Genomic DNA, 15,622 nt, shown 5'->3' on the forward strand with positions numbered 1-15,622 from the left:
CTGATGGCAAAAGAAAGAAATGTATACCCCAATATTAAGAAGTAAATTACCTGAAGCACAACATAGCAACCGGTCAGAATTCCAGAGCCTGAATCAATTTGATATAAGGTTTCACTCCCCACTCCCGGAAAAATATCAGTTTTTATATTTAAAAAGTGTTTTATATTTAAAAGTGCTCATGAATCTCATTTATTCTTCAGCTGAAACTGTAGCACAATGCATTAGTGTAGCTTAAGGGTTGGAACTGTGAATTATGCTCTGAAGATCTTTCAAAAGTTTGAAAAAATATAGGCTCTGGATAATGACTAGTATCTATCTATGAAAAGTTTATATTTATTTTGTGCTCTGATTTTTTCCTGGTCTTCTTCCCTGGAGTCATTGAGGGATGAACAGAGTACACTAGAGGGGTGTACTCACTCTGTGCTGTTGAAAACAGGAGGCAAAGCTGCACTAAAGACACTGGTGCCAAAAAGAATTCAAGGTTGCATTTAGTTTGCATACTGAGTATTTTCAGTATATCTAGGTGATATTTAATACATATTAGATAGTATAATTTAAGGTTATTGGTATATGAAAAAAACTGACCCAGCATGGACACTAGACTCTAACAACAGCAGGTGACTATACTGTGTCTAGTTACTACCTAGTTTCTTTTCTCCACATACTGAGCTGTGTTATGAAAAAACTTAATTCTTGCTTATTATGAATGCATGTTGCTACAAATTACTCTGGATGAACAATACTTGAAATACAAAATTGAGTTTAACTAAAAGTGACATTTTGGGAGGAAGATTAGTCTGGGACAAATGAAAATAATTTGTTCACAGTTTTGTGCTTTGAAAAAGCAAATACTGTTTTTATTATTAAAACAGAGTAGTACAATTTCATAATCTTATACTTTTTAACATAAGTGTAACGAATACTAAAACTCAGCAGAACATTTTCTTATAATAGGGTAACGTCCTCGTAAAACAGACTTGTACTTGACGCTACCGAATACTAGAATATCCACTGTAGTATTAAATCACACCTTTTACAGTGTTTACTACATACCAGTAATCATGAATTTTTGGAGATCTATATAAAACTGAACAAGATATTCCTCCCATAAAAACTGTAGTTTCTATGAAAGTCTATGAGTGTGTAAAACTGGTATTTATGATAATTTCTTTAGAGGGATATATGTTAAATATATATATAGATCTTTTGCAGTCATTTTATAAATACACATTTGTTATATACCTTTCTTATATTTTTACCATTGACAGTTAAAAAGATATCACAGAGGGTTAATGCTTAATTTTTCACTTCAAGTACTATGAGTTGAATTCTTATTTAGGGTCCAGTAAAAATGAAGTTTGTGCAGTAGAATTCTCAGCAGCCTGAATCCTGGTCAGATTAGTGAGGAACAATGTTGGATAGAAGTATCCAGGAGGTTTTGAGGGACAGGGGTCCCTATACAGTGTTTACACCTTACTGTTCTTGAAGCTGGTCATTGCCCAAGGGATGGATGATGATGATTCCTCTCATTAGCAGTAAAACTTGAGCCAAAGCAAATCTCTCTCTCTCTCTCTCACACACACACACACACACACACACACACACAAAGGGAGAGAGAGAGTTTAAACAGCAAACAAAGGAGACAAACTTCCTTGCTATTCCCTTTCTTCTGGAATCTTAATTCATGCCATAAAGACACAGAAAATGTTTAAGTTCTTGAATTTGTTTCCATAGTGGCTCAGTTGCCCATATTGCTTCTGCCCTGGAAATATCCTCAATATAAAATGTTAAAACAGGCTCTTTTTTTTTTTTCTATTGAATTTTTGTTGTCCTATGAGGGATGCCTTTTAAATTCCTAGTATGTTAATTTCCTTTTAAATGTGTCAGGTTTTTCTCAGTGCCTATTATGGAGAAAAGAGTAAGCTGACTACAGTGACCTTGCTGTCCTTCTTTTTTTTTAAACTAGTGTGCTGCACTTTGTGCTGACGTGACATGCCCAAATTAAAGTGTTCAGGTGTCCCATATTCTTGTTTCAAGTGCATTTATTAGCGTGTGTTTATTTAACACAGCCTGCTGAGGAAACACACTATTAATCTCATGTATATTTCTGAAGGAAGAATTTTAATTCACAGTGCAACTGGGCTGGCAGCTACTAGGTCTGGTTTATCTTTATTTTCCAGCATCTTGGGTGCTGTTTAGAATATTCCCAGAGTATTTCTATTGATGGAATGAAAATAATATCATAATTGTTTTGAGATAGAATGGTAAAGAGTGGTGATATGAAACAGGAACTTTAGGACTTAAAAGAAAAAGACTCATGTTACAGCTCAAGTTCAAATTTCTCAAAAGATTTTGTGTGAATCGCAGGGTCTAAAATTTTAAGATTAAGATATATAGGTTTGGGAGCATAAGAGTATTTTTATTGAAAATGGATACAGAACAGTCATGTAAACTGGTGTAGAAACAGTGGTTCAGGAGAAAGTATTTTATGGCAGATTTTCTTCAAGTTTCTCAGTCCAAGTAAAGTCAGTCTATGAACTGTTTAATCACTATTGAAGAGTGATTAAAATATCCTCAGTGGTGTGAATCATAATATAACATTGTTATAATGAGATATTTTATTTATTTTAAAGCTACAAAAGTGATTTGTGAAAAATAGGAACATAGATTTTGTGATAGGTAAGGCAAACATATTATTAAGCAAATTTATAAAAGCACTCTTCATAGGAGCAATTTCCATGTGAATTATTTCATAGGTTAATATGAGAATCTGAAATCAAGTAGAGGTCATTACTAATTGTCACGAGTAACTGCTAATCGTGGTTTATCAAGAATTATTTGTCCTGGGGTAACTTTTCAACAGGTGTTTTCAATGAAGGTCATGCTGCGAAGAGGGAGGAGGCTGGGGACTTCTCACTGGTGGGAGAAATTTCCAGTTTTGTTGGAACATCTGTATTTTCAGAATTTTTTTTGGTAGCACGTAAAATGTAGTAATTTTAATATGCTGTCATAGAAGAAAATATATTGAGCCAGCAGAATAAGATCTATTGAAATACATTTTTAAAAGGTATACATTCTTACACAGTGTTTTACAGTTCAGTTTTAAAAGATTCACATTTCGGTTGACTTTAGATTTTTTATGCTGGAAGAGGAAATCCTTTTGATATAACTGGACGGCCTTTTCAATAAAAGCAAATTAAACACTTATAATCAATACAGATATATAAAAATGAGATTGAGGAATAGAGGGCTAAAGTATCATAGTGTAGACAATAAACGCAGTATTTTAGAATGAAAGGGTGAAAGAAAAAGTCTTTCCTAGCAACATTAACCATTGTCTGCCTTGTTACTACTTCTCTAATACAAGAGATTCTTGGCTTGAGACTCAGATGAGTTTTCAAGTCCATGATGTTCAAAAATTCATACTCTAGTATGTTAGTGATTTCAGTAACAAGCACAAAGTGTGTGAACAATTTTTTCATTTACGATTTTAAAGAGTTTTTACAGTGTTATTCCAATATGGCACAGTTTGATCAATTACATGCATTTATTTCCATAAACTTGATATACTTCTCTATTTCTAGGGGTTTGGTGTGCTGAGAAGGAAGGGGATATCCCTTTCTTACTGCATGCCTCTAGTACTATCTTGTCCACTTTTCTTTTTTTTTTAAAGTTTTTTAAAAGATAGGATTAATTTCTACTTCAAATTAACATGAGTACACAATCATAAAACATATATTTCTGTTTTACCATATATCAAAAGTAGCACAAATAAAGTGGAAGCAAGTTTAACTAAAAAGATAATGATTAAAGTGGTTTGAGTTTCTTTGGAGAAGAGTTTAAAATCCAAATTATTATAATCATTCTTAATATATTATTTTTATTCTTAGTTTTGTGTGCACCCATGAAAATCTCAGCTTCAACGTAAATCTCTCTACATTTCTCTATTTTATAATAATATGAAAACACAAAACACATAACTTTTTTACTATATGAATTAGAAACCTGAGAATCTCATTTTTAATATTAGTTGATCTAACTACTCATGAGGTATTAACTTCTTTACCGATTAGTTTTTAGTTTTCAATACAATTCTCAAAATATTAGCTAGGTAGTACTTCATCATCCTTACAGTCTTATCCTTACATTCTTATCAGTCTTTTAAAAATGTAAGAGTAAGAAGATTTTTAATTTTACTTAAGGTCTTTTAGTGAGTTCTATAATTTTACTTGAATTCTATGACTGAATTTTATAATATCAATAAATATTGTCATATAGAAATCTGCACGGATGACTTTGAAATTTTATTCTTGGCCTCATCACGTTATTTAAGGCTGTGTGCGATCATGAAAAATATCAGATCATAGAAAAGTATGCCCTAAAATTCCTATCTCAACTTCTTGAACATATTTTCTGGTCAAGAAAAAAATTGTACATGTTCTAAAACATTACCTATTACCTATAACTATATTGATCAAGCCACACCCAAAAAATAAAATAAAAACATATTTTCTAGAAACTTTTCTTTATAAAGTTGATATTATAATGCATATTATTCACTGTTTTATGGTACACAGATACACATTTATATATGAGGCTAAAATAAATGAATTATTCTTAAAAGAATCCCAAATATCATCCCCTAAAGGACTAAGAAATATACATATCTTAAAAGAAAAACTCCTTAAAAATCTCCAGATAAATATTTAATATTGTTGAAAAATACAGTGTTTATACTTTATCGTGTTTCACTACCATTGTCAGGTTTCAAATTTTACAGTTGTTGCTGCTTGTGTAATATAATGCAGTAAAAATATATCTATAAAAGATGTAAATTAAGAAAATATTTTTAAAAATTTAAGAATAATAAAGGTTTACATGCATTTACTGCAGTGAAGGTCATCTCTGCCCATATTTATGAAAATGTGAGGAATCAAACTTCCTGGCAAAATTAACATATGTGTATATGTATATATATGCCTTTATATTTTCAGTATAATGTACATAAATACTCAAGCACAAATATTAGCCCATTTTTATACTTTTTTAGTTCAAAGGTAGTTCTCCTCTTATTAAGGATGAACTCAAACCTTTATTTTTCTTTGAAAATATTTTAAAACTTGATGACTCACTGTTTTAAAACTTCAAACATTTTGAAGTTCCTTAAAGTAGAGCTAGTTATTCCAGAGCAATTAAGGAACACCTGGTCTTCAGTGAACAATAGGTTGGAGTTTAGGTAGATTGAGAGAAAAAAAAATTCATGCAAGTTTCTGATTCTTTGGTGAGGATGGTGGGATGGCTGGAGGAACTGTGAGAATATATGCTGGGAGTCTGATGATGAAACAACAGGACGAAGGTGAAGCCACTAGAACTGGGTTCATGCCAGTCGGGAAGTGAAGCTTAACACCCCTATGCTGAGAAGTCTTGCAATACACTCAATTCTTACAGATGCACCTGCTAATTATGATATTAGTCATTGCTCCAGAATGTGTTCCCTTCAGTGATGCTTCTGTTTAATAAATCCCACAGGGCATTATCTTAAAGCCATATTTTAGTAAAGCCATTAGGGAATTTTTTTTTTCTATTGAATTCCTTCAATCAATGACTCTATATTTGTTAGAGAATAGCGTCAAGGTAATTTTGCCTATCAATTTGAAGATAGTGTGACTTCTGCCACCCACCTACAAAACACTTTTAAATCTTCATCAGACCTACACTAATTTATTGTCAACCAGTTTAGAAGAGGAGACGCTGACAAGAATTCCCTTCAGTGGCACACAGTATTTTACAGTTAGTCATAGCTTTCACCAGTAGCTTTGATGGTGATATATTGCTATCCTTTGGTCTACTGAAATAAAGAATCTATAATAAAGGAGTCCTTAATGACATCAACATTCTGTACCATGACTAAGCAGAAGTCTGCTCTCACCTCCTTGCTACTGCAGAAGTATAAATTCAATATTTTTAAGGTAAAGCAAAAAAAAAAATGTAACAAAATACAAATGCAAAGTTGTGGCATTGTAGGTGGCATTTTTCACTTGTGTGCCCCATGGTTTCCCAGTGATAGACTGTAAAATTGGTTTCAGACAGTGTTTGAGAAAATCTATTGATATACATGTGACACACTTCTATTTGTTCTGGATATTCTGATTACTGGTATTCGGAGGCTCTGCCCTGGATATATTCCAGGGAGCTTTATTGTATTGAAATGACTCTTACAGTTCATTGAGCATCTAGCATAAATGTACTAAATATGATTGGCACGTTTGCGTATATTTATTCAAAAAATAAGGCAGTTAAACAGCATAATTATGGGAAAATGAATCATAACAATAAAAGACCATTTAAGTTAACAAGCTTTGTGATCAAAGGATAAATACAGGTTGGATAAATTAGACTTTAGATGTAACTAATCTACATAAATAGACTTTGGTCTGATTAGGGGAAAGGAATATATTAAAATAATTTAATGGTATTAGAAATGCATTTTATTTCAGACATTATGAAATATTTAAAAACGAGTTATTTTCTTTATGTTTCTATTTGATGAAATGGTCATGAACCATATTTGTGTTGAATGAAAAATGGGCAAAGTAAAGATGACTATTATCTTGTAAGCTTCTGTTTGGTAGAATATACCCTGTCTGAACAATATTTATTGTCTTTTAGACTTTTAATGTTTTTGATTGATTTTTAATTAGTGGCACACATTAAAGGGACCATTTAAAGGACAGTTTCTTGTTTACTTCCTTTATCAGCTAAAAGCAACCTTTGTAAAATATGAAAGTGTGAGCATTAAAAGTCTATTTCAAGTTTTCAAAGCTATATATTCATAATTGTTTTGTAGGTATATACTGTTTTTAAGAAACACTAGATACATGTTTGTAAATTATATTAATACTTAATGTAGGCAATGACTTTATGTTCTCAAACTTTCTAATGCTATTTTGATGGCATATATATGTTTAAATAACAGATTTAACTTAGGTGACTCAACTAATTTCTTTCCAACAACTGTGGTGCTTAGATATGTTTTCTTCAGCTTCATTTAGTGGTAACTTTTTAAAAATGTAATTTAAGCATAAGTCATCAATTGGTATACTTCTTTACAATATTTCTACCTGAATCCTTAATAATCATTGCTAAGCAATGATTGGGTTGGACTTATACCCAGAATTTTTATGCCCTCCAATTCAATAAAACTCAAATTGAAATATACACATGTATCCTAAATTTTGATATCTTTCTTTTATAAAGCAGAAACACAAGTATTTTGTTGTAGGGAGACATGTTCACAGGGTCAAAATTTATTTTTTTATTTTTATAATCCAATTTTAGACAATGTCTTAGAAAAATTCTTAAATTTTTATTTATTTGCAGTACGAACACTTGTATCAGTTTTGAAACCTAAAATTATAGTTTTCACTCTTAAGATATATTAATTCCTTTTCTCTTCACAGACCCCAATTTAAATACCTTTGCTGAAAGCTCTTCATTTCATTTACCACAGAATATTTTACCAGAATATACTGAGATTATTTTAGGACTGCATATTTGGTAGACTTTTGCTATTTTTCCACAACACCAGAGCAATTGCATATACAGAGCTGATACTTATAAAGGCAGTTCACCTATAATTACCATGAGAAGGATTATCTAACCACAGTGTAAAGTGATCAAAATGCACTTTTACTGATGTCCCCATTTCAGTAGATGAGGTAACAGTAAGAAGTTAGAATGCTTGAGAAATAATATGTTTAAAATCTTAGCAAAACTTACTAAGAAAAAATGTTATCCTTTAGTACTTGGAAAAACAGGACTTAACTTTAAAAGGGGATATTTTCCATTTCAAAGTTGATAATTGCTTAGTGATACATCTTTATATAAATATGAGGCATAAAATTTTCTGAAATTTTGAAATTTGAAAAATAATTAGCTTTGATTTCAATAGTTCTATCAGCAAAACCCCAAAAGATTATCTAAATATTGGTGAATTCTATTACTGTGTCTTCTTGAGGCACAAAATTCTCTCTATTTTGCTTTAGCAGTTTTGCATCTATTTAAAAATAGTTTATCCAAAATTAACTTATTGAATTAAGAATGTGAATAAGAGGAGTTATAAGTCATGCAAAATGAAAGAGAAATCAGCCATCTATCATTACTAACATTCCCATTAAGACAGAATTAAAGATTATATGCAAACTTGCCTTCACATAGTTTGAAGGCAAGACACTTGATTTATTTATTTTTATTATTATTTTAGCTTTTCATGACCTTGTGTAACATTAATGAATTGCTTTTTCTTTTTATTTTAAGCCAACTCTTACTCTCTTATTTTAATCTTCATTGATTAAATCAGAAATTTCTGATTAATGAGAAATTTTGGAGGTACAGTTGACTCTTACTTGGCATGGTATATGCGTGGAATGCATTTGTAATTTTAGGAACTATGAAAATATTTTGGTGCTAATGCATGAACCTAAATGTAGATAAAGACAGGATGACTGAGAGCAGATATTGTATGAAAAATAGGAAATACTTTAATACAACACATATATTGAAAAAATAGTTTATAACCTTGCACTTTTAGTGTTGGCAGATGCACGGATAGTGATTATTAGCTAAATTTCGAGATCCTGAACTTCTAGGAAAGCTACTATTTATTCCTAGATAATAATAAGGCAGGAAATAAGAGAACTATCCTACTAAACAAATCTCACTCACAGGCAAGATAAGGGTTATTGACAAAAGCCTACTCTGCAGTGTGGCCCTGATATCAGGTGTGCCAGTACCAACAAATGAAGCAAAATGACTAAGTTGGGAGAAACTAAATGACAGGAAATACATTTAAGGAGACATTTTTTTTCCTGATTTTGAGCAATAGACTTTCCATGATTTCTTTTTTTTATAATTAAGGCAATTACATATTTATTTGGGTTAGAATGCATGCCTGGTTCCCTATCTCAAAACGCTATTTGTTACCACCTGTGGCTATTTCTATTTAAAAAAAGAAACATAATTACTATGAGTCTCAGCAGTCTTAGAGTAAATTTTTGCAATTACAATGCTTCCCTTGGGCAGATGTGTGAAAATGGCAGATTAATTCCTGCCAGGATCTTTCTGTTCCTTGTGCATTTTTAGGTTTGGTGTTGCCTGCTTATTAGAGTGGCTCTGTTTGCTCTGGTTAAAGGTTATGTCAGTGTTTCCATAGTAAATCTCTAGAAATGAAGATCCACAAGTCAGCCATTAAATTTTGCCTTAGGTGAAAAGTTGACATGTAACTTCTCAGCAAAGGAGTAGATAATATTTTCCATCGCACTCCTCTGTTGTCTGGTTAAGTTTGAAATAAATGGTAGTAGGACCATTTGGCAGTGTTGAGAAAGCAGGACTTAGACTAGCAGGCAAAAAGAAAAGTGCACTCTTTTGAACTATAAAATAATATCTAGTCAACAGAAGTGGATGGAAGTATTTTAATTCTGTGCTTGATCCTAAAGTTACTTAATGCATAAGAATTTTAAAGAGCCACAATAAAAATATTGAGGCTGGATAGCTAACGAGATTTAACATTCTATCAATTTCCATTCATTCCTTCTTTTGATTGTGATATGTTAACTCTATTCTTTTTTTTTTCTTTTTAATTGGGGTATAGTTGCTTTGTAATGCTGTGTTAGTTTCTGCTGTACAACAAAGTGAATCAGCTATATGTATATATATATATATCCCCTCCCTCTTGAACCTCCCTCCCCCCACCATCCCAACCATCTAGGTCACCACAGAGCACCAGCCTGAGCTCCCTGCGCTATACAGCAGGTTCCCACTAGCTATCTATTTTACATGTGGTAGTGTATATATATCAATCCCAATCTCCCAATTCATTCCACCCTCCCTTCCCCCTGCTGTGCCCACACGTCCGTTCTCTATGTCTGCGTCCCTATTCTTAATAAAGATCTAATTGATCTACACACAAAATAATGTTATTAAGTCTGAACAGTTTTAAACCTCTGGGTCAGTGTTGTAACTCTTTATTAGTAAAGTTAATTTGTCACAAAGCAGTCTAGATAGGAGAATGCTTGAGGACAGTGACCACATCCACCTTGCTTGTCGTTATAGTTGAGAGAACCTAGCATGGTTTCTATTGCATAGTGGGCACTTAAAATATGAATTATTTGTAATGTCTTGTGATCACTGATCAGATATGAGCAGGAGCTTGGATTCAGAATTAGAAATTACTAAGGTCAAACCTAAGATATTACATACAGAAACATGCTGAAATAAGGATCTGTTGCTAAATAATCTATTTGAAGGTGGCCTATTTGATAATTTTTATTTAATAGTTGTTACCTTTTTAATAACTACAATGAAAATTCCTATACAGTTCTATTGATAATATTACCAATTCATGGAAAAAAACCAGGTGATCAAGGTTCACAATTATGAGCATCAATCTTTTCAGAATGTGTTTATATTTATGCGTGTGTATGTTAATCCATATATATATCCATAAATGTATTTACATTGTATCAAGAGAAATAGTGTTGGTAAGAGAGTATCTTTCATCTTTTGTTCTGTTCCTTGGTATGGTTAATAAAATATTGAAACTATGCAATTCAGGTGTTATATTAAGGCTTTGAAAATCACACAGCTCTAGTAAATTAAGAAACTAATGTGATCCTTTTTTCTATGTTTTAATTAATTTTAAGATAATTATATTTATAGAGACCATAAAATATACACTTATTTTCTATATGAAATTTTAATGAAATTATAGATAAACTGTAAATAGTAATTTTGATTACATTTATTTGTATTTGTTGACAAATACATTTATTTGTATTTCTTATGATTTAATCACTTTGGTACCAGCAATTTGCCATTTGATGACGGGAAAAGAAAATCACCATGGGCAGTTATCAAATGTATGTAATAATACAAACTCAACTTACAAAACTTTTCTTGAAATTTCAGAATCTATCTTGCATAGGTAATGTGAAATTTCAGTGCACATTTTGGGGAAACATAAACTACATGTTCATGTAAACAGTATTTTCCCATTTCAGTATTGTTATTTAAAATACATCCACAACCTACAAAGTTGTTCAATCCATAATCATTAATTCAAGAATAAGTAATGAAATAATTTAAAGAGCACTTAACTGAAATACTTTACTACTTTTAAGCTACCGTAGGACTTAATTACTATTTATCTGAATTTTAAATTTTGATAGCAAAATTCAAGTCAAACAATAAGGAGGCTTGGTAGAATAAAGGCTTCAAGCAGAACGAGCTTTCAAACCATATTCAAAATTTAATTATCCTCATTTGCCAGAATAGCTGAGATTCAAAATGATGGGGAAAAAAAACAATAGAAAGGAGCATAGAAATATAAATTTAAGAAGTTTAGGATTCATTGTCAATTACCATTTATAAAGAAGAGAAGGACTTTTGGAAAGCTTAAACTAATAGTGTCAAATATTATGTAACATTAGCCTACAAATAACAAGTTCTCAATGGAGACATATATATCCACAATTATCTAGACATTATAGTTCAAGTCTATCTGTAAATTCACCCTGGAATATTTGGCATTTTGGGGAAAGAAGGCCCATCAGCAGTCAGAGCTGCTCTCTCCAGAAGGAAAACCAGGGTGGGTCTTGGTTTCCTGGCACTACAAGAGGCCTGTGTATCTGGGGAAGATATTCTTTTACACATAGTGGATCAGAAGCTGGACCTGTAATGCTTCATAATCTGTCTGAATTTTAATTCTTTCTCAGAATGTGCTTGTTCTTGAACTATCATACATGTGTTTTTTTTTTTTTTTTTTTTTTTTTTTTTTTTTTTTTAGAAAAAGAATACAGCTGAGAAATCTTCTGGAAATGTGGCTTCCAGATAATGTTGGTAGAATGTGAATGTTTCGCAAATATACTAGTTTTCATGAGTTTAGTTTTCACATAAAACCGTATAATCTACACACATGTATCATCTGCTTAAATTTTTCAAAAGTTGTTTATATAACTGAAAAGTATCATCAAAACACATAATTTGAGTGAAGCAAATGGAAAGGAATTATTGTTTTGTCTTATACTGACCTGTTCTAATTCTTTTCTTCCTATCTTTGCCGTCTGGTCTCTTTTCTGTGATATCCATTCAGAAAATTTATTTTTACAGGGATACCTTAAGAATGTTGCACATTAGTATATAGCTTAAATATTTTAAAAGAATGTAGATATATAGGTTGATGAGACCATGGTGGTATTTATCACCAGATTAATATTTAACTATAGAGTTTTCCCTCAGTATTTGTGAGGAATATGTTCTAGGACCTCCGTGGATTCCAAAATCCAAAGATGCTCAAGTCCCTTATGTAAAATGGCATAGTATTTGCATATAACCTACACACATCCTCACATATACTTTAAATTATCTCTAGGTTACTCACAATACCAAATGCAATGTACATGCTATGTAAATAGTTCTAAATACAATGTAAATGCTAGTTAAATAGTTGCCAGCTTGCAGCAAATTAAAGTTTTGCTTTTTGGAACTTTCTGGATTTTTTTTTCCCCAAATACTTTCTGTCTGAGATTGGTTGAATCTGAGAATGTGTAACCTGGGGATATGGAGAGCTTGACTACATATACATTTGGACTTGAGATTATATAGTTATTTTACATAGTGGAGCTATATGGGGTGGGTTGGATTTCAGATGGGTTGGATTGATAGTATTATGTTTAACAATATTAAAATGCATTTAATAGACAAGACACATATTTATTTAGTTAAAACTAAAAAGCTTCTTGGATTTCCCTTAATCTAGACTTGAGTATATATTTTAAGAAGTAAATTATTGATGTTCTTTTTTGTGTAAAAAACAATAAAATAAACCTCTCCACATGACTCCCTCTTTTTGTTCTTCAGGCAAGAGTGTTCGCTATTGAGATAGAGTAGAGAAAGAATCCTCCATCTGCCACTCCCGAAAATAGAATGCTTAGTTTTTTACCTCTGGATAAATCTTCTTCATATATTTATGCCTATGCAGGTCAGAGAAATAGACTAACATATCAGTTCATAACATAAGGAAGGTAAATTTATAGTTAAACTTCGTCAACAAATTCATTAAAATTATTTTCATTTGAAATTTTCCATTAAGCCTCAGTGAACCTCAGCTTTATTTAAATACTCATTGTTTAACTAGAGAAATTAAATCTCCGAGGACACATCTGTTTTTTAATGATATTATAGTTTGGGTTTTTTTGGTGAAAGCGTGGGATGGTGATGGAAAGGCACTAGGGATCGGAGAAGGAAAGGAGCTCTAATTCAATATCCCCAGGTAATATGATATAAATAATTGGAAAAAGGAGATATTATTTCAGTTGGTTAATTGTAATAAACCTATCTTATTAGAGCATTAAGGTAGAATCAACATGTTGGGAAACAGATAAAAGGTGCATGAAAGCATTTAAAATTCAATCATTATGTTTTATTGCACCTATCTGCTCCCAGGAAATGTAATTGGAAATTTGATTCATTGACCTTTAGTTGCCATTTTGGATCACAGTTCCAAAGCCTAATGTTTTCAAGTTGGACATTTGAAGTTAATTTGATAGAACCATATTCAATACATTTTTAACCCAATTATCTTTTTGAACAAAATTTCAAAAAATAAAATCAGGCTTAATGGGCTGGTGTGTATTTGACAAAGCATCAGCACAGTTATTTAATCCTGAATCTGGTTAAAGCAACTAATGTTCAACTTAAGGTTTCTATTAACTAGAAGGACTGGGAAACTTTTTACTGTTGTTTTATTCACAAACTCCTGCTTCTCATTAATTATTTTCTGGATCTATATTACACTACATTTATAGTTACAACATCCAATTACACTAAAATTACTTACCATGACATAAGAAAAAAGCAGTATTTAGTATTACAGGTGATTATCCTTAATTTCAAAAATTTGGGCACTTCCCAACCCCTTTCACCAACATAAGTATGATACCACAGGACCCTCCTAAAATATTTATGTCTTCACTCAGAAGGGTGATATATGACAAAATTATATGCCTAACAGGAGAAATACATTATGTAAATTGATCATGATTTCTTGTCAGCGTTTGTGTACTTCTCTGCTCACTGAAGTCCATGTAACTTGGAAAAGAATCATGATTAGATGGGTGTTTCTTCAGCCTATGAGATCAGATTTCTGAAATGTTTATATAGTGATGAGCCAGATGTACACAGCTTAACCTTATAATCCCATTTCACAGCTTTTCCAAATACTTGGAAACTTGTTAAGTATGAAATTGATTATTTTGGCAGCATAATTCCATTAATAGGATTCAGATCTTCCTTATTTACAATCCAGCGCTGTTAAAATAATCTAGTATGTTAAATTGACATGGAAACTGAAAAAAGAATCCATTTAAGGGCTCATTGACAGGGCAACTTTTCTCTAAAGCTTTTTAATTTTTTTTTTATTGACCATAATATTAGAACACACATGGTGCAGGTGAATGATGTAAAAGTTTTAGATACTATGCTACCACCACTTTGGTGTGAAGCAATTAGTACTCGGATTTCTCATAATTCTATCGTAATCTTGATAAGCCATATAAGACCATGGATCTGCCCTTTACAAATATTCCTTTCAGCATTATCTCAGTTGCAAGGCCTTGCATGTCATTTGACATGTGAACGTATTTTAAATGCACTCATCCTTTTTTTTTAATGAATAGAGGCAATACAGAATAATTTAATAATGTGTCATGATTTTCATTATGCTTATTTATAGGTTCTGCAGTAATAGATGGAGAGCTTATTGTTATGCTTTCAGTTTGAGCTATTTATGCACCATGCTACTAGGTGCACCATTTCATATTTTTGATGTTCTGTCCTCTCAAGAAAAAGGGTATCAGGATCCGTAAATCAAATTAGACTGGGAAGAGTTTCATACTTTGTCTTTTTTATATTAAGTTCATAGTTTTATAAACTACCTGACTCTGCTTGAATAAACTCATGCTCCTTCAGAGAAAGGAAAAAACTATTTTTCAAACTATATATTACAACCTGATCCTCTGTTTTGTAAAGAAGGAAAAAGAAAACAAACAATCAGTGACGAGAAAAATTCTTCTTTTTTGGGAGAATTATCTACTTTGTGTTTTATATTTACACAAAAATGTGTCTAATGGACCCAAAATAAGGAGACATAATATTCTTAACATCTCTAATCATTGGGGAAAGGCAAATCAAAACCACAGTGAGGGGGCTTCCCTGGTGGCGCAGTGGTTGAGAGTCCGCCTGCCGATGCAGGGGACACGGGTTCGTGCCCCAGTCCGGCAGGGTCCCACATGCCGCGCAGCGGCTGGGCCCATGAGCCATGGCCGCTGAGCCTGCGCGTCTGGAGCCTGTGCTCCGCAACGGGAGAAGCCACAACAGTGAGAGGCCCGCATACCGCAAAAAAAACACAAAACACAGTGAGATATTACCTCGCACCCGTCAGAATGGCTACAATCAAAAAGAACACAAATAACACATGTTGGCAAGAATGTGGGGAAAAGGGTACCCTTGTACACTGTTAATGGGAGTGTAAATTGTTGGAGCCACTGTGAAAAGCAGTATGGAGGCT

At 32.2% G+C, this 15,622-nt stretch overlaps 1 protein-coding gene across 1 annotated transcript in view; it reads left to right on the forward strand.

Annotated features, from left to right (window-relative positions):
* PCDH17 (protocadherin 17) overlaps positions 1 to 15,622 on the forward strand; it is a 101,751-nt gene that overhangs the window by 4,476 nt on the left and 81,653 nt on the right. The window lies entirely within an intron of this gene.

This window comes from Tursiops truncatus, chromosome 18 (assembly GCF_011762595.2).
Source record: "Tursiops truncatus isolate mTurTru1 chromosome 18, mTurTru1.mat.Y, whole genome shotgun sequence".
In the NCBI taxonomy this organism is placed as follows: Eukaryota; Metazoa; Chordata; class Mammalia; order Artiodactyla; family Delphinidae; genus Tursiops; species Tursiops truncatus.